This window comes from Schistocerca nitens, chromosome 4 (genome assembly GCF_023898315.1).
Source record: "Schistocerca nitens isolate TAMUIC-IGC-003100 chromosome 4, iqSchNite1.1, whole genome shotgun sequence".
NCBI lineage: Eukaryota > Metazoa > Arthropoda > Insecta > Orthoptera > Acrididae > Schistocerca > Schistocerca nitens.
The window spans coordinates 351977046-351996349 of NC_064617.1; positions in this window are offsets into that span (position 1 = coordinate 351977046).

Sequence of the window (19304 nt, forward strand, 5' to 3'; positions counted from 1 at the left end):
ACCAATCAGTCGCAATTTTTGTTTTTATTTTCCAGATCTACATAGATTTCGAGCACAGTGTGGCTATTCTCAATGCTTTGAGTTATGTTTACATCTATATCGTTATGCTGAACGTAACTGTCAACATGACGGTTTAGATGTAAGCACATATTAAAAGCTTTGGGACTGGCCACTCAGTGGGCGAAACCTAGGTAGATCTGAAAAGTAAAAACAAAAATTGCGATTGATTGCTGACATTTCCTACAAATTCGTTTAAATAAAATTCCACAAACGTTTTGTAAAACAAACGGTGGGGGCGGTTAGCAATTTAGCAGCTCGCACGGGGCGGCACTTGGGCTTGCGCCAGCCCTGCTACCAAGCACTCAATACCCATACTATTCCCGACTACTATCCGATACAGCATATTAAGGATTTTACGCATGCGCTGGCAAGCGCGACCGTTTTTAGTGTAATTGATTGCCAGAAAGCACATCATCAGATACCAGTAGCGCCTGCTGATATATCGAAGACAGCTGCCACGACACCATTCGTCTTATTTGAATACCTCCGTATGCCGTTTGGTTTGAAAAATGCGGCAAAAACTTGGCAACAGTTTATCGACGAAGTACTAAGAGGTTTAACGTACTACTTCGCATATCCTGGTCTTTTCAGCATCCGAGAAATTGCACGAGCTGCATTTAATGACTGTTTACCAACGCATTGATGCATATGGCATTTCGGTCAATGAATCAAAGTGTTTACTTCAGCGACGTCAGGTGCCATCCTTGGGATACTCAGTGACAGCAGCCGGCATCAGCCCGCTGCAAGGTAAACTTGCCATTATCGAAGAGATGGCTCGCTCTGTTGATTATAGTCAACTGAGCCAGTTCCTTGGAGCAGTTAATTTCTACAGACAACATCTGCCTAATGCGGCGGCCATCCAGGCACCTTTGACTTCAGCAGTGGGCAGTGGGCAAATGACTTCTTCAATGGACACCAGAGATGTTGATGGCATTCGATAAGACCAAGGCAATCATGTTGACACACCCAGTTCCTCAGGCGCGATTGGCAATTGTGGATGCTAGTCAGCAAGCCATTGGTGAAGCTCTACATCAGCATGTCGAAGGCCACTGGCAGCCTCTGGGCTGTGAAATGGAGTGCTTACGATAGGGAAGTGATGGCAATTTATCAAGCTGTCAAGCATTTCCAGCCACAAGTGGAAGGCAGGCCATTCACGATTTTCACAGACCACAAGCCGATTACTTTCGCCTTCAGTAGGAACAAGGATGGCTGTTCACCACGACAATTTAGCCAACTGAAATTCATCACCCAATTCACAACAGACCTGCAGCATATAATAGGAGCTGAGAACGTCATGGCGGATTTCCTGTCTCGGTTGGAATCACTCTCTCAGGCTATTGACTACAAGGAGCTGGCTGCTGCTCAAGAGACAGACCAACAACTCCAGGTTATGTCTGAGGCAAATACAATCTGCTGGTGAACGTTTGCGAGTTTGGTGCGATGTATCACAGGGAAAACCGAGACCTTTTGTACCTAAGAAATTGCGACGGCAAGTATTTGACAGTATCCATGGGCTGGCTCATGCAAGAATAAACGCCAGTGTCAAGCTGATGACGGGCAGATTTGTGTGGCCCAACATAAAGAAGGACTGCCGTAGTTGGGCAAAAACGTGCTTAGATTGTCAGAGGACTAAGGTTTGACGACACGTGCACATAGTGGTGGGAGACTTCTCACTTACGATGCAACGTTTCACACATGTGCACATGGACATCGTGGGACCTCTATTGCCGTTGGAAGGATACCATTTACCTCCTTACTGCAGTGGACCGCTTCACCGGATGGGCGGAGGCGGTTCAATTATCGGACATTTCCGCGGAAACGGTGGCACGGGTATTTCTTTCGTCATGGATCGCACATTTCGGCTGCCCTTTACATGTCACAACAGACCAGGGGCGTCAATTCGAATCGACACTGTTCTCATAATTGGCCAACCTCTGTGGCTTTTACCACCATTGTACCACAGCTTACTACCCAGCAAGCAATGGAATGGCGGAACACTGGCACAGAACGTCTAAAGCTGCTTTAATGTGCCACGCACAGTCTTGGTCATCAGCATTGCCACTGGTTTTGTTGCGCTTTCATACATCATTAAAAGGAGATTTAGGAGCATCCACTGCAGAATTGGTTTATGGTGAACCCTTGAGACTGCCCACAGAATTCTTCACCGATCAAACTGGGGCACGACTGACTGAATTGCCTTATGTGCTACAAATGGTGCAAGAGAAAATGGCCCATCCACTGTCTCAAGACATGGGGCAATAACAACGTTTGTGCAAAAATACATACGCTCGTGTACACATGTGATGCTACGGACAGACACCGTCAAGTCACTGCTGCAGCCCCCCCATATTCTGGGCCCAACAGGGTTCTCCTCCAGGATGAACATACCGTACATATAGATCACAATGGGAAGACCCAAGTGGTATTGTTGGAACGCGTGAAACCTACACATACGAGGGGGGACCCAAATGAAACCGGACTCCGAGGGCGCTGCCACTCGTAGACGTAGTGCAGGGTTCTCGCGCTAGACGGTGTTTGTAGAGACCTTCATGAAACAGCTGTGCAGTCGGCGTCAGTGTAGAACTGAACGTGCAAGTGTGGTATTGTGTTTCTCTGACTGTTGGCGGGTTACCTCTGCAAACTCTTTATGGCAACTTCAAAAGAACAAAGATTGTGTGTGAAATTTTTTTTCCTGCTTAAAAAAACTGCAACAGAGACACACCAAATGCTTCAGGAAGCTTTCCAGGAGGATGCTATGAGCCGCACACAGATTTTCGAGTGGTTTGGGCTCTTTAAACGTGGTGAGATGGGTGTTGAAGACCAAGCTCGTTCTGGACGCCCTTCAACATCGCGAAATGGGGAGAACATTCAAAAGGTCCGCCAAAAGATCAACGAGGATCGTCGCCAAACGATCGACCAAATTTCAGCAGACAGGAATCAGTCGCAGCTCGTGCCAGCGGATTTTGAGCGAGGATTTGCACATGAGATGTGTTGCTGCTAAATTTGTTCCGCGCCTTCTCACACAGGAGCAAAAAACCATCCGCATGAATGTGTGTCAGGACTTGAAAACAGAGATTGCACATGATCCAAACTTCTTGAACAGAGTTATTACAGGGGATGAGAGTTGGTGTTACCGTTATGACCCAGAAACCAAGCAAGCATCAAGCCAGTGGAGGACTCCCAACTCTCCCAGACGAAAAAAAGCAAGGCAAGTGAGGTCAAATGTGAAGACGATGATCATTGTCTTCTTTGATGCTCGTGGAATTGTGCATCGGGAATTCGCACCCCCTGCCCAGACTGTTAACCAGACTGTTACTTGGATGTTTTAAGGCATCTGCGAGATGATGTCAGGAGGAAACGCCCGGAACTTTGCCGATCAGGTGACTGGTTTCTGCATCACGACAACGCTCCAGCACACACGGCCTCACGAGTGACCCACTATTTGGCATCTCAGAGGTGGTCTGTCGTTCCCCACGCTCCGTATTCGCCGGACCTAGCCCCGTGCGACTTTTTCCTATTTCCACGAATGAAAAAAACGCTAAAAGGGGAGCGTTATGACGACGTGGAGGCAGTAAAAACAGTTTCGCAAAGGGCACTGGACGATATCAAACTTGAAGAGTTCCAAACATGCTTCCAACAGTGAGAAAAGAGACTTGACAAGTGCATCGCATGTAATGGAGAGTATTTTGAAGGTGACTGAAGTAATTTTTAAAAAGGTTCATCAATAAATTTTTTATGACAACAATCCGGTTTCTTTTGGGTTCCCCCTCGTATGTTACCAACCGAAGAAGATGTACACACTGAAAACGACGTGTCAACTTTCACACTACTGGACACGAATGACACTGTCTCAGTGCCACAAGAGGAAATAGAACCGTCACTGCCAGCACCAGAGGTTGAAGAAGTTCAAGCAGTGCCTTCAGTATACACGAGAGCTGGACGTTAGGTGAAATATAAATACCCCTACATTCCCAGAGCTCCTGTATACCGTGGGGGGGGGGGGGGGGGGGGGTTGGGGGCTGTATGGGAGTCGCCAGTAGAACACCTGTGAATGCACAAGAAACGCAGCATTATTCTGCGGCGACAAGCACACAGGCGATCTGCTTTACTCTTTGATTTTTATTAGTATTCTCTGTATTGACTTGTGTTTTGAGTTGATTGGTGTTCGAGATTGAGAAAAAATAAAAAGTTATTGCTTGACTAGTACATTGCAACTCTTCAGCAGATGGAGATAAGCTGTAGTTGACCAAAGTGTCTTATTTCAGTGAGGAACTTGAAACTTTCAGCACAGGTCAAGAGCATGTAGAGGAACTCTGGCTCAAGATTAAACAAATACTTGACCATGCACTAGACAGATATATACCCAAGAACAGTACATAATGGGACGGAACCTCCATGGTATACAGTCACTGTAAAGAAACTTCTAAGGAGACAGAGATTAGTGTATAACAGGTGTAAAGCGAAGTGTAGGGCTATAGATAGAGAGATGTTGAATGAAATGTGTTAGGCTGCCAGGAGAGCAACGTATGATGCCTTCGATGACTACCATAGCAAAATATTGTCTGATGACATTTCTCAAAATCCAAAGAAATTCTGGTTGTATATAATGGCTGTTAGTGGCACTAATGTTAGTGGCCACCCCCTACTGAAGGAGACAGGAACTGAAATTGAGGGTAGCAAAGCAAAAGCTGAAATGCTGAACTCCATTTTCAAATGTTCCTTTACAAAGGAAAATCAGGAGAATTGCCCCAGTCTAATCCTCGTACGACTGAAAAGATGAATGAAATAAGTATTAGTGTTGTTGAGAAATAGCTGAAATCATTAAAACTGAACAAAGCTCAAGGCCCCGATAGAATCCCTGCCAGTGGACTGAGTGAAGCAAGATGGTGACTACTGAAAAGTGTGGTGACACAACGCTCGTAGATAAGCAAAAATTAAACAGTGCATCGTTTAAAACTGATCAGAAACGGGTTGAAAAAGGAATCTTGTGTGTTAAATGCAACTTTTGGCTCCACGAAAGGTGTGCGAAAATATGTTTAAAATTTGTTAGCGACGATATTCACTAGCCACCATGCCTAGACTGCTTGCAGGACGAAAAAGCGAAACTAGCTTCCACTGTGAGCTCACAGGAAGACATTATTTAAATCATACGTAGCGACATTCACACTTTAAAAGTAAAAGTATCAGTGCAGAAGCAAGAAAACTGTGAGCAGAAAAGCGGAAGAAAATGTTTTTGTGAAATAGCCGAGGCGAGTGACGAAAATAACATCAAAAACACGCAGATTGATACATCTATTAGAAACAACGCGTCAACAACACTGCGAAAGAAACTAGCCCACAAATCAAAAAACTCCAAATAAATATAAGTGGACAAGCTTAAAATACAGAAAAAAAGAACTCAAAGCGCCTCAGCAAAGTAAAACAGAACGAAAACAGCGATTTCCTTGTTGTAGGGGATTCTCTGCTTAAAAATGTAGCAGTGCCAAATTCCGCAATAGACGTTCGCCCATGTATCCAGACCCATCATTTGTAGAAACATTGTAACAACATATATAACTCGCAGGATGGTTCAGCAGGGGCATCTCGGAAGAATTACAAGGGGTTCTTCATCCACGTAGTTATAGTTTCCCTTAGAAGCAACACTGAAGAGGAAATTGGAAATGTAACAAAAAATTCGATCTGCCAGAAACGTCTTGACGTCTAGAATTGTAGTGAGTGGTATTGTCTACAGAAGATCCGTGAGTGATAGTTATATAGCGAGAATAAACAGTGATATAAACGGAAGCTGTAATGATATGGGAGCCGTGTATGTAAATCCAAATTAGTTCTTAAGCAATAAACACTTTGGTAAATATGATCTTCGTTTAAACAGATTAGGATCAAAAATTCTTAGTAAAATATTCGCCGATACTTGTAAAATTCTGAATAATGGGGAAAACTTATGATGAAGGATGGGGATGAGAAACAGTGTTTGGTAACAAAAACGGCAAGAACGAAATGGTACCCAAGAAAGAAAATACTGCTTGAAAACCGGAACATAATTAAGAAAGAATGTTCCTACATAATGCACTGGAATATAAATGGTCTAAGCGCTTACTTTCAAAACAAAAGTCATAAACTGGACGAATTACAAATTATTCTTTCAGAGTGTAAAAATACCAAAGTTATTTACCTCAATGAACATTGGCTTGCATGTGATAATATTAAAATTCTTAACAACATCGAAAATTTTGAAGTAGCAAACAGCTTTTGTAGACGTGAGACATCACGAGGAGGCTCTTGCATACTTACTCATTCTGATATAAAATATGTTTTTTTTTCTTTTCTTTATTGAATTTCGATTCCCCCCCACCCCCCACCCCCACCCGAAGGGGTCGGGCTGGCAGCAGCTTAGCCTACAGACTTTGTTTTTTAAAAAAGGAGAAGATAATATATAATAAAAAACAGGCGACAAAATCGGAGACAAAGGGTAACATGGCGAAAAAAAAAAATGTGGAACTTAAAACAGAGAACAAAGGAATGATGATGCTAATAAAATACATATGAAGCAGACAGGTAAAATAATAGACAGACAATTAAAAAAACACGGCAACAGTCTGGTTTCTGTTCGCAAAAGACATAAACTTCACACCCAGCGACAGCATAGTTTCTGTTCGCAACACGGGTAAAGACGAAACAACACTGAACAGTCACTGGAACACTGCACTAAAATATGACATACCACAGCCGAGAGCAGGTGAGGGGAAACTGGTCAGATGATGGGAAAATATAAAAGGGGGAAGGTGAGGAAAAGCGAAGGGGGAAAAAATATGTAATAAGAAATGATTTTAATCATTTGAATGAAGATAGCATATTTGAGAGCTGCTGTATCGAGTTTTGGAACCTAAATATCATAGTAGTTTTGTATTTACAGAGTACCAGAGAAAGCTGCAATTGAAGCTTTTCTGGCCAAATTTCAGTGCCTCCTTGAAAATTTAAACAAAGAAAAAGGAAAAAAGGTTGTAATAGCTGCTGACTTCAACATTAATATCCTAGGTGAAAGCAATGATGTGTCCAAATTCACTGACATAGTAAAAAGTTTTCGCTTCAAAGTAAACTTTAAGCAAGCCACTAGGATAAATGCACAGTCAGCCATCTGTATTGATAATATCCTAACCAACTATGTATTTGAAGATGTTCATAAATTTTGCTTAGACCTAGGACTCTCTGACCATTATTTGTTGAACTACCAAATATTAACAAAGAAATTCCATGTAACAGAAGCTCTATGAAAAGGAACTTCAATGAAAAAAATATACCTGCATTTAGAAATAAGTTAAGAGAGGTTGAATGGCTTTATAACAGCTGTATTTCAAGTAGTAGAATCATTCACAATTTTTAAGCAGTTTTCTTGGGGTGTTTAATGAAACTTTTCCACTTAGAACCACATGTAACAAAATCACTGGTAAAGTTAAATGGATAACTATGGGTATAAAAATTACTAGTGCTACGAAGAGGCAACTACATAATGAAGTGAAATATAATAAAAACAGGTATTTTACTGAATGTGCTAGACATTATAAGGCTATCTTCAAAAAAGTTGTGAAGGCAGCCAAACAAATGGCAAACAATAAGTTCATTTCTCAACATAAAAGTAAAACAAAGGTAATGTGGTCTGTTGTCAAATCAGAGTTAGGTGTTAGAATTAATAGAAATGAAATATCTAGGATTAAAGTAAATGATAGCCTTATTGTAAACCCAGCTCAAATATCGGAGTGTTTAAATGAATTCTTCAAAAATGTGGCAAAGTCAGATGTTGATATAGTAGAGTATCAGAGTAAAGTAAACCCCTTTGGACTCACGCTAGGAGATAAGTACCTCACAGATTTTTAAAAAGCCTCAATAAAGCATGTGGAAAATATTATACTATCATTAAGAAATTAAAAACTCAGCTGGGTGGGATGGGATACCAACTACAGTGATTAAAGCAATGTATCAAATAATAGCACCTCCACTAACTAAAATAGTTAATTAATCTTTTGAACAGGAATGCTTTCCTGGTGTGTTGAAGTATGCCTAAGTCAGACCTCTGCTCAAGAAAGGGTCGAGGGAAGACATGGGAAACTATCGTCCTATTTTTATTCTTCCAATCTTGTCGAAAGTGTTTGAGAAAGTAGCTGCAAACTAGATACAAAATTTTATTGTAAAAAATGATATTATAAATAATCAATTTGGATTCCAATCCAGGAAAAGACACCCCGGATGCAGTAAATAACTTTATTGAAAAGCTATGCAAAGCACTGGACCAGAGGAATAAATTTGCTGGTATTTTCTGTGATCTTACTAAAGCTTTCGACTCTGTAAACCATGCCTTGTTCATCTACAAATTAAATAAATATAGGATTAAGGGGAATACTCTCAAATGGCTTACATCGTTCCTGCAGAACAGAAAACATTGGGTAACTATCACTTCAAATGTGGTAAACTATTTTTCGAAGTGGAGTACTGTATCACAAGGTGTGCCTCAAGGCTCTATTTTGGAGCCAATCGTGTTCCTATTCGATGTAAATGACTTATCCACAAATATCAATTCCCCCATCAGTTCTGTTTGCAGACGATACTTCTGTTTTAATTGAAGATGGTGCTGTAGAAAAAATTCCAAGCTTCATTGTGAGCACACTGGATACCCTAAAAAACTAGTTCCACTTAAATAGGTAGAAACTGAACATTGCAAAAACCCATATGGTACATTTCCAAGCCAAACCATCAAAATGTGCAGAGCTTAAAATAGAACGCAATAGTCAACTTATGGAAGAAGTTGACACTGTCAAATTCCTAGGACTAAATGTGGACAAGAACTTGAACTGTAACACACATATTGACCCCTTATCAAATAAACTAAGCAGTTTTGCATTTGCAATGCAGATACTTGCAAATTCTACGGACATGGGTACACGAAAAATAGCACAACTTGGTTATTTTGACTGTAATTAGGTATGGTATGATTTTCTGAAGAAGTTCAAGTAGAATATCTCGTATACTGAAACTTCAGAAAAATATTATCAGATACATGTGCCCATTATTTCAAATTCGTTAAAAGAATCTCTCAATGTCCTTCGGCCAGTTGCTTTCATTTCGCATAATTTCTGTTTGTCAGCGGGGCAGTGACTGTGCAAAATTCTCTGCTTTCTCAGCAACTTCCTAATATGTTTGTTGTACCAAGGTGTATCCTTTCCCTCCCCTATACTTTTGCTAGGCACATACTTCTCTAGCACATGGTGGACAATACCTTTAAAATTCAACCAAAGATGCTCAATATCTTTGTGTCCCGCGGTGAATGCTTGGAGCTGACTATGAAGATATTCATTAATGACACTTTTATTTGCTTTCCCAAACAAGAAAACTCTATGCTGTTTCTTTGGTTTTTTTTGCAACTTCCACTGACTTAGAAGCCACAATGACATTATGGTCCCTAATACCTTCCCCCCCCCCCCCACGAACCACGGACCTTGGCGTTAGTGGGGAGGCTTGTGTGCCTCAACGATACAGATAGCGGTACCGTAGGTGCAACCACAACGGAGGGGTATCTGTTGAGAGGCCAGACTAACGTGTGGTTCCTGAAGAGGGGCAGCAGCCTTTTCAGTAGTTGCAGGGGCAACAGTCTGGATGATTGACTGATCTGGCCATGTAACACTAACCAAAATAGCCTTGCTGTTCTGGTACTGCGAACGGCTGAAACAAGGGAAAACTATAGCCATAATTTTTCCCGAGGGCATGCAGCTTTACTGTATGATTAAATGATGATGGCGTCCTCTTGGGTAAAATATTCCGGAGGTAAAATAGTCCCCCATTCGGATCTCCGGGCGGGGACTACTCAGGAGGACGTTGTTATCAGCAGAAAGAAAACTGGCGTTCTACGGATCGGAGCGTTGAATGTCAGATCCCTTAATCGGGCAGGTAGGTTAGAAAATTTAAAAAGGGAAATGGATAGGTTAAAGTTAGATATAGTGGGAATTAGTGAAGTTCAGTGGCAGGAGGAACAAGACTTTTGGTCAGGTGAATACAGGGTTATAAATACAAAATCAAATAGGGGTAATGCAGGAGTAGGTTTAATAATGAATAAAAAAATAGGAGTGTGGGTAAGCTACTACAAACAACATAGTGAACGCATTATTGTGGCCAAGATAGACATGAAGCCCATGTCTACTACAGTAGTACAAGTTTATATGCCATCTAGCTCTGCAGATGACGAAGAAATTGATGAAATGTATGAGGAGATAAAAGAAATTATTCAAATAGTGAAGGGAGACAAAAATTTAATAGTCATTGGTGACTGGAATTCAAGCGTAGGAAAAGGGAGAGAAGGAAACATAGTAGGTGAATATGGATTGGGGCTAAGAAATGAAAGAGGAAGCCGTCTGGTAGAATTTTCCGCAGAGCATAACTTAATCATAGCTAACACTTGGTTTAAGAATCATGAAAGAAGGTTGTATACATGGAAGAACCCTGGAGATACTAAAAGGTATCAGCTAGATTATACACTCCTGGAAATTGAAATAAGAACACCGTGAATTCATTGTCCCAGGAAGGGGAAACTTTATTGACACATTCCTGGGGTCAGATACATCACATGATCACACTGACAGAACCACAGGAACATAGACACAGGCAACAGAGCATGCACAATGTCGGCACTAGTACAGTGTATATCCACCTTTTGCAGCAATGCAGGCTGCTATTCTCCCATGGAGACGATCGTAGAGATGCTGGATGTAGTCCTGTGGAACGGCTTGCCATGCCATTTCCACCTGGCGCCTCAGTTGGACCAGCGTTCGTGCTGGACGTGCAGACCGCGTGAGACGACGCTTCATCCAGTCCCAAACATGCTCAATGGGGGACAGATCCGGAGATCTTGCTGGCCAGGGTAGTTGACTTACACCTTCTAGAGCACGTTGGGTGGCACGGGATACATGCGGACGTGCATTGTCCTGTTGGGACAGCAAGTTCCTTTGCCGGTCTAGGAATGGTAGAACGATGGGTTCGATGACGGTTTGGATGTACCGTGCACTATTCAGTGTCCCCTCGATGATCACCAGTGGTGTACGGCCAGTGTAGGAGATCGCTCCCCACACCATGATGCCGGGTGTTGGCCCTGTGTGCCTCGGTCGTATGCAGTCCTGATTGTGGCGCTCACCTGCACGGCGCCAAACACGCATACGACCATCATTGGCACCAAGGCAGAAGCGACTCTCATCGCTGAAGACGACACGTCTCCATTCGTCCCTCCATTCACGCCTGTCGCGACACCACTGGAGGCGGGCTGCACGATGTTGGGGCGTGAGCGGAAGACGGCCTAACGGTGTGCGGGACCGTAGCCCAGCTTCATGGAGACGGTTGCGAATGGTCCTCGCCGATACCCCAGGAGCAACAGTGTCCCTAATTTGCTGGGAAGTGGCGGTGCGGTCCCTTACGGCACTGCGTAGGATCCTACGGTCTTGCCGTGCATCCGTGCGTCGCTGCGGTCCGGTCCCAGGTCGACGGGCACGTGCACCTTCCGCCGACCACGGGCGACAACATCGATGTACTGTGGAGACCTCACGCCCCACGTGTTGAGCAATTCGGCGGTACGTCCACCCGGCCTCCCGCATGCCCACTATACGCCCTCGCTCAAAGTCCGTCAACTGCACATACGGTTCACGTCCACGCTGTCGCGGCATGCTACCAGTGTTAAAGACTGCGATGGAGCTCCGTATGCCATGGCAAACTGGCTGACACTGACGGCGACGGTGCACAAATGCTGCGCAGCTAGCGCCATTCGACGGCAAACACCACGGTTCCTGGTGTGTCCGCTGTGCCGTGCGTGTGATCATTGCTTGTACAGCCCTCTCGCAGTGTCCGGAGCAAGTATGGTGGGTCTGACACACTGGTGTCAATGTGTTCTTTTTTCCATTTCCAGGAGTGTATAATGGTAAGACAGAGATTTAGGAACCAGGTTTTAAATTGTAAGACATTTCCAGGGGCAGATGTGGACTTTGACCACAATCTATTGGTTATGAACTGTAGATTAAAACTGAAGAAACTGCAAAAAGGTGGGAATTTAAGGAGATGGGACCTGGATAAACTGACTAAACCAGAGGTTGTACAGAGTTTCAGGGAGAGCATAAGGGAACAACTAACAGGAATGGGGGAAAGAAATACAGTAGAAGAAGAATGGGTAACTTTGAGGGATGAAATAGTGTAGGCAGCAGAGGATCAAATACGTAAAAAGATGAGGGCTAGTAGAAACCCTTGGGTAACAGAAGAAATATTGAATTTAATTGATGAAAGGAGAAAATATAAAAATGCAGTAAATGAAGGAGACAAAAAGGAATACAAACGTCTCAAAAAATGAGATTGGCAGGAAGTGCAAAATGGCTAAGCAGGAATGGCTAGAGGACAAATGTAAGGATGTAGAGGCTTATCTCACTAGGGGTAAGATAGATACTGCCTAAAGGAAAATTAAAGAGACCTTTGGAGAAAAGAGAGCCACTTGTATGAATATCAAGAGCGCAGATATAAACCCAGTTCTAAGCAAAGAAGGGAAAGCAGAAAGGGGGAAGGAGTATATAGAGGGTCTATACATGGGTGATGCACTTGAGGACAATATTATGGAACTGGAAGAGGATGTAGATGAAGATGAAATGGGAGATATGATACTGCGTGAAGATTTTGACAGAGCACTGAAAGACCTGAGTTGAAACACAACCCCAGGAGTAGACAACATTCCATTAGAACTACTGACGGCCTTGGGAGAGCCAGTCCTGACAAAACTCTACCATCTGGTGAGCAAGATGTATGAGACAGGCGAAATACCCTCAGACTTCAAGAAAAATATAATTATTCCAATCCAAAAGAAAACAGGTGTGGACAGATGTGAAAATTACTGAACTATCAGTTTAATAAGTCACAGCTGCAAAACACTAATGCGAATTCTTTACAGACGAATGGAAAAACTGATAGAAGCCAACCTCGGGGAAGATCAGTTTGGATTCCGTAGAAATGTTGGAACACGTGAGGCAATAATGACCCTAAGACTTATCTTAGAAGAAAGATTAAGGAAAGGCAAACCTACGTTTCTAGCATTTGTAGACTTAGAGAAAGCTTTTGACAATGTTGATTGGAATACTCTCTTTCAAATTCTGAAGGTGGCAGGAGTAAAATACAGGGAGCGAAAGGCTATTTACGATTTGCACAGAAAGCAGATGGCAGTTATAAGAGTCGAGGGGTATGAAAGGGAAGCAGTGGTTGGGAAGGGAGTGAGGCAGGGTTGTAGACAATCCCCGATGTTATTCAATCTGTATATTGAGCGAGCAATAAAGGAAACAAAAGAAAAGTTCGGAGTAGGAATTAAAATCCATGGAGAAGAAATAAAAACTTTGAGGTTTGCCGATAACGTTGTAGTTCTGTCAGAGACAGCAAAGGACTTGGAAGAGCATTTGAACAGAATGGACAGTGTCTTGAAAGGAGGATATAAGATGAACATCAACAAAAGCAAAACTAGGATAATGGAATGTAGTCGAATTAAGTCGGGTGATGCTGAGGGAATTAGATTAGGAAATGAGACACTTAAAGTAGTAAAGGAGTTTTGCTAATTTGGGAGCAAAATAACTGATGATGGTTGAAGTAGAGAGGATATAAAAAGCAGACTGGCAGTGGAAAGGAAAGTGTTTCTGAAGAAGAAAAATTTGTTAACATCGAATGTAGATTTATGTGTCAGGAAGTCGTTTCTGAAAGAATTTGTATGGAGTGTAGCCATGTATGGAAGTGAAACGTGGACGATAAATAGTTTAGACAAGAAGAGAATAGAAGCTTTCAAAATGTGGTGCTACAGAAGAATGCTGAAGATTAGATGGGTAGACCACATAACTAATGAGGAGGTACTGAATAGGATTGGGGAGAAGAGGAGTTTGTGGTACAACTTGATTAGAAGAAGGGATCGGTTGGTAGGACATGTTCTGAGGTATCAAGGGATCACCACATCACCACTTAGTATTGGAGGGCAGCGTGGAGGGTAAAAATTGCAGAGGGAGACCAAGAGATGAATACACTAATCAGATTCAGAAGGATGTAGGCTGCAGTAGGTACTGGGAAATGAAGAAGCTTGCACAGGATAGAGTAGCATGGAGAGCTGCATCAAACCAGTCTCAGGACTGAAGACCACAACAACAACAACAACAACACCTTCTTCTAGATTAACTTCCTCAAAAAGATCAGGTCTGTTTGTCACCAAGATATCTAATATATTCCCATCTCGAGTTTGTTTTCTAACCGATTGCTCAAGGTTGTATGTTGAGAATACTCCTAGAATAACTTCACACAAATGATGCAGTTATCTGTAATGAAGTACTATCTGAGAGAAGCTGCATAAATATTCAGTCAGATCTTGATAAGATTTCAAGATAATTCAGAGATTGGCAACTTGCTAGAAATGTTCAGAAATGAAAAATTGTGCCCTTCGAAAAATAAAAAAAAAAAAATAGAATCCTATGACTATAACATCAACAACTCACTGTTGGAAACAGTCAACTCATACGAAGACCTGAATGCAACACTTTGTAGGGATATGAAACAGTATGATCATATAGGTCTGGTCATGGGTAAAGCAGATGGTACATTTTGGTTTATTGGTAGTTGGAAGTGCAATCAGTATACTAAAGAGATCGCTTAGAAATCACTCGTGCAGCCCATCGTAGAATATTGTTGAATGTCTGGCCCATACCAGATTGAACTAAGAGAGGATATTGAGTGTAGACAGAGAAGGGCAGCACAAATGTTCTCAGGTTTTTTAATCCATGGGAGAATGTCACAGAGATGGCAGACTCTTGAAGGCAGACAGAAACTATCCTGAGAAAGTCTCTTAACAAAGTTCCAAGAACCACCTTTAAATTATTACTCTGGGGATATAATAAAAACCCCTACATATCGCTCACATGGGTATCATGAGGATAAGATTAGAATAATTACTGCACACACAGAGGTATTCAAACAATCATGCTCCTCACACTCCATACATGAATGGAACATGAAGAAACCCTAATAACTGGTACAATGGGATGTACCCTCTGCCATGCACTTCATGACGGTATGCAGAGTATAGATGTAGATGTAGATATAGAAATATATGGTCCTGTCAAGTTGAGCCTTCGATGCATATGTTGTATAAAAGAGTGTTCCACTCAAATTCACAAGTCACAGTAATGATCTGTACACCCATTTAAGGAAATATATGTTTGTAAAAGGAAAGCAATTTTTCCTCCTCTGGAAGTTCAGAATAGCTTTGTATAATTTCTTGGCAGCAAATACTTGCAGGAAATGCAAAATGCAGATTTAGGCTATTATAAAACAATTTATTATGACACAGAGATACAACTTGAGTTTGTGTGCACTAGAAAATTGTTCACGGCAAATTGAAAACACCAGAGAAAATCTTGCAGGAACACAACTACAGACCAGAGAGTCTTATTATCTCATAGTTGATGGTGAGGTCCCCCAAATAGTAGCCGCCACCACCCCCCTCTCCCCATCCTTCCCCTCCTGGTGCAGAGCACTGGCGCTGGGTTGGGCAAGTTGCTAGAGGCCACAGCTCCTGAAGTCCTCTTCACACAGTGTCCATGAGCAGCCGTGTTGTAGTTGGTTGCTACATAGGGCACAGGTGGACCATATCTCATCAAATGAGAGGAAAAAGAAAATGGTGTCACGATCCCAGCCTCATTTCAATACAGGTGATACTGGCTGTTATAGGGTCAGGGGGAGGGGGGGTGTAGCAGGATTGTTGGTCTATGTAGATTTGTGGCAGTAGGTGCTGTACTGTGGAGGCAGCACAGTAGTGGGTCCAATAGCATCAGGTTATAGTTGCATGCTAGGGGGGTGATTATTGTAACCTAGGAGTTGGGATGGTAAGAAACCTTTCAGCTGACAATCTTGATGCATTCACAGCTGGTTCAACATCAGTGAGAAGTTTATAACTGTGAGTGAACTGCCTGGAAATACACCCATTGCCTACTGGGTGTTCCTTGTGTTATCCTAAAGCCACAATAAAGTCACCCACAAGTTTCACTTGTGTGTTGTCCAGATGGAGTTGCTGCACATCAAGTCTGACTATAAGCATGTTGTTGTGCAAAGTATCCAATGCTCTGTCATACCCCGGGGTGACACGAGGGATGTCATCGGTCTGGCCAACCTCTGCTTCAGCTGTGCTGGTGGTATTGCAGAACATCCGTCTGAGTTTAAGGCAATTCAATGATACAATGGTAGGCTCTCTCTGTAGAAAAATGTTGAAGGTATTAGCTCCTCATTTTAGATCTTTGTGAGGGCAGACCTATGCTGCAGCATAGGTCGGAGGTGTCATCCTACTGGATGATGTTATCACAGTCAGTTAAAGCATTGTTTATACAAATTTTCAGCAAGCTCTGTGCTTGTGGCTGGGGTACTCTGAGTCATGCGAGGTATTGTTTCCCTCTGTTGATGAGAGAAAGGAGCTCCTTAGTCTCTGAGGGTTGCAGTGGTGAGATGAAGTCTGCTGGCAGAATGAGTGGTTCATTGTAAAGAATCACTGCTAAAGAGGCATCGAGTTCATCTTTGTATGCGGAGCATATGCCTAACAGCACCAAAGATAAAGATTCTGTCTACTGGCCACTGCGGCGCATAAGCACTGCCTTAAATGTCTGGTGCTAGAGCCCCACTAAACAATTACTTCGCAGAACAGTATAGATTCAAATTGGCAATCCAGGTCAGTAGTAAACTGGCGACTGGTCGGCAGTGATGGAGGTCGATCAGCCAAAATGTAATGTCCATAAGTTGACACGCACTCTCATCATCATATTCGCCATAATGTCAGGCTAGGATGTTGCTTCAACCCAGTGGGTGACATGTCCGCCCCCAGTAGCTGAATGGTCAGCGTGACGGATTATCAATCCTCTGTGACCGGGTTCGATTCCCGGCTCGGTCAAGGAATTTTCTCCGTCCAGGGTCTGGGTGTTGTGCTATCCTCCTCATCTTCCTATCATCCTCACTGACTGCAGGTCACCTAAGGGGCATCAAATTGCAAGACCAGCACCCGCCGAACGGTCTGCCCAATTGGGGGCCCGAGTCATACGATTAAATAAATTAAATAAAGTGGGTGACATGATAAGTGACAGAGACAATGAATCTGACTGTAGGAGAGGACCAACTATACCAAGATTAACATGTTGGAAACAGGCTTTAGGTATTTCATGTTGGGTGATTTTTGGTTGTGCATGTCATCCAACCTTGCTTTGTTGGCAAGCTGTGCAAGATTGTATCCACAGTCCAGTCTCATTTCACATTTGGCCAAATGAAATGGTCAGTGACTAGTTTAGTTGTGGGGCATACTCCTTGGTGTGACAGCCATGCAAGCTGTCAAAAACAGATTTATGCATATTGAGTGGGACCAGTGGCCAAAGTCAGTTCTGTGATACATCACACCTGACTTATGTGTACGAACCTGGAATGGAACACCATTCGAATTTCAAACCCATAGTGGTATCTGACAACAGGTTGCATATTTATGCATCAAGTTGTTATACCTTGGCAAGCTCATCATAACTGACATCAACTGTAAGTTCATGTACTCATGAGAGGTAGTTGGCCAAAATATTAATCATTCCTTTGAGATGCTGGAAATCAGTTGTAAATTGTGTGACAGAGTCAAGGTGTCAAAACCAGTATGGGGGAGCACTATATTGCTGGATTACATATAGAATCCGCCAATGGCTGGTGGTTGGAATAAATATCACTTGGACTGCCTGGCGCATCTCTTTGGTTTAAAATGATGCAAGGTGCAAGTGCAAGTGGCTGGACCAGAAAAAACATGCAAGAGCAGCAGCATTCATAGTTGCATACACAGGCTGTATTTCAAATCAGATGACAATTAACAGACAACCTCTCCAGTTGATTAGAAAACAGCTTTAAAGAGATTTTTTTCTGTCTCCAGTACAATGAAATTTCAAGTATAGTCACTGAACCTCAAAATAATTAATAACGAGGTTCTCAGACATTCAGCCCAAAATAGCCAAATGTTATCTCCACAGTAAATAGTTAGTGACCCTATCCCACAACAACAAATAACAAACCTCATTCACAATGTTAGATTTTAAGCAGTTAAAAAAAAGTTGCCCTGATAAATAATAATGATAAAGGTGCACTTAAATATTAGGGCTCAAATAATTAATAATTTACCCCCAAACAATAATAATGACAAGCTTCTGCAAAATCAGTTTTTAAATAGCTAGAAATTTTTACCCCAGAACAATAATAATGATAAAGTTGCACTTGAATAGCAGGGGCTCAAATAATTAATTATTTTAACCCTCACAATAATAATGACTAGCTTCTGCAAAATCAGTTTTTAAATAGCTAGAAATTTTTACCCCAGAACACTAATAACAACATAGCTGCACTTGGAACCATATCTATAACACATTAAGATTGTTCATGAGTGAATAATAATGGAACAGATGAAATTGAAACGTAAATGCACAAATACAGGACACTGCATCAAATACTTCCCCTTCCTTTTTTTTTTTTTTTTTTCGTTTCTTTTTTTCAGTAGCATGGCCACACCACAAACAAACATTGCAACAACTTCAGATACTACTAATACTAATAACAGTAATATTCACAGCACAGTGCAAGGGCCTCATTACACCAAATGGGAGCCAGTATTAACATGCCACCCCAAAATAAACAAATATATACAGACCATCAGAAAGCTGACACACGTATTTGGCCCACCCAGGCAAAATTTGTAACGTATGACAAGGATGAGGTTAGACATTCTAGGCCAAATTTAGAGTTCAAGACAACACTATACACAAATTAATGGGGCACTAGCCAGATAAAATTTAACCTTGCAAGGCAGGTACCTAAAACACCAATCAGAAATATCTGCTCTTAAATCCACACAGGATAGTCAAATCCCCAATGCTAAAGAATAACAAAACCAGCTTCACTAAAGGACATTAACAAAATTTGAGATCCTCATTTGTGTTGCCTAGCATAACCGTACAAGACTCTTCCACTAAGTCCAGATCATTACTGCAGGACAGACAACCAGTAGCCAGACCAATCAGGAGTGGCTGGGGTAACAACAAATTCGCACACTGAAGGCAGCTAGCCCACCACCAGTGCTTGACATGGTGGGTTCACTTTGCATTAGGGAACAAAACCATCAAACAGCTGCTCACAGCAATGTTCAAGATAACAAT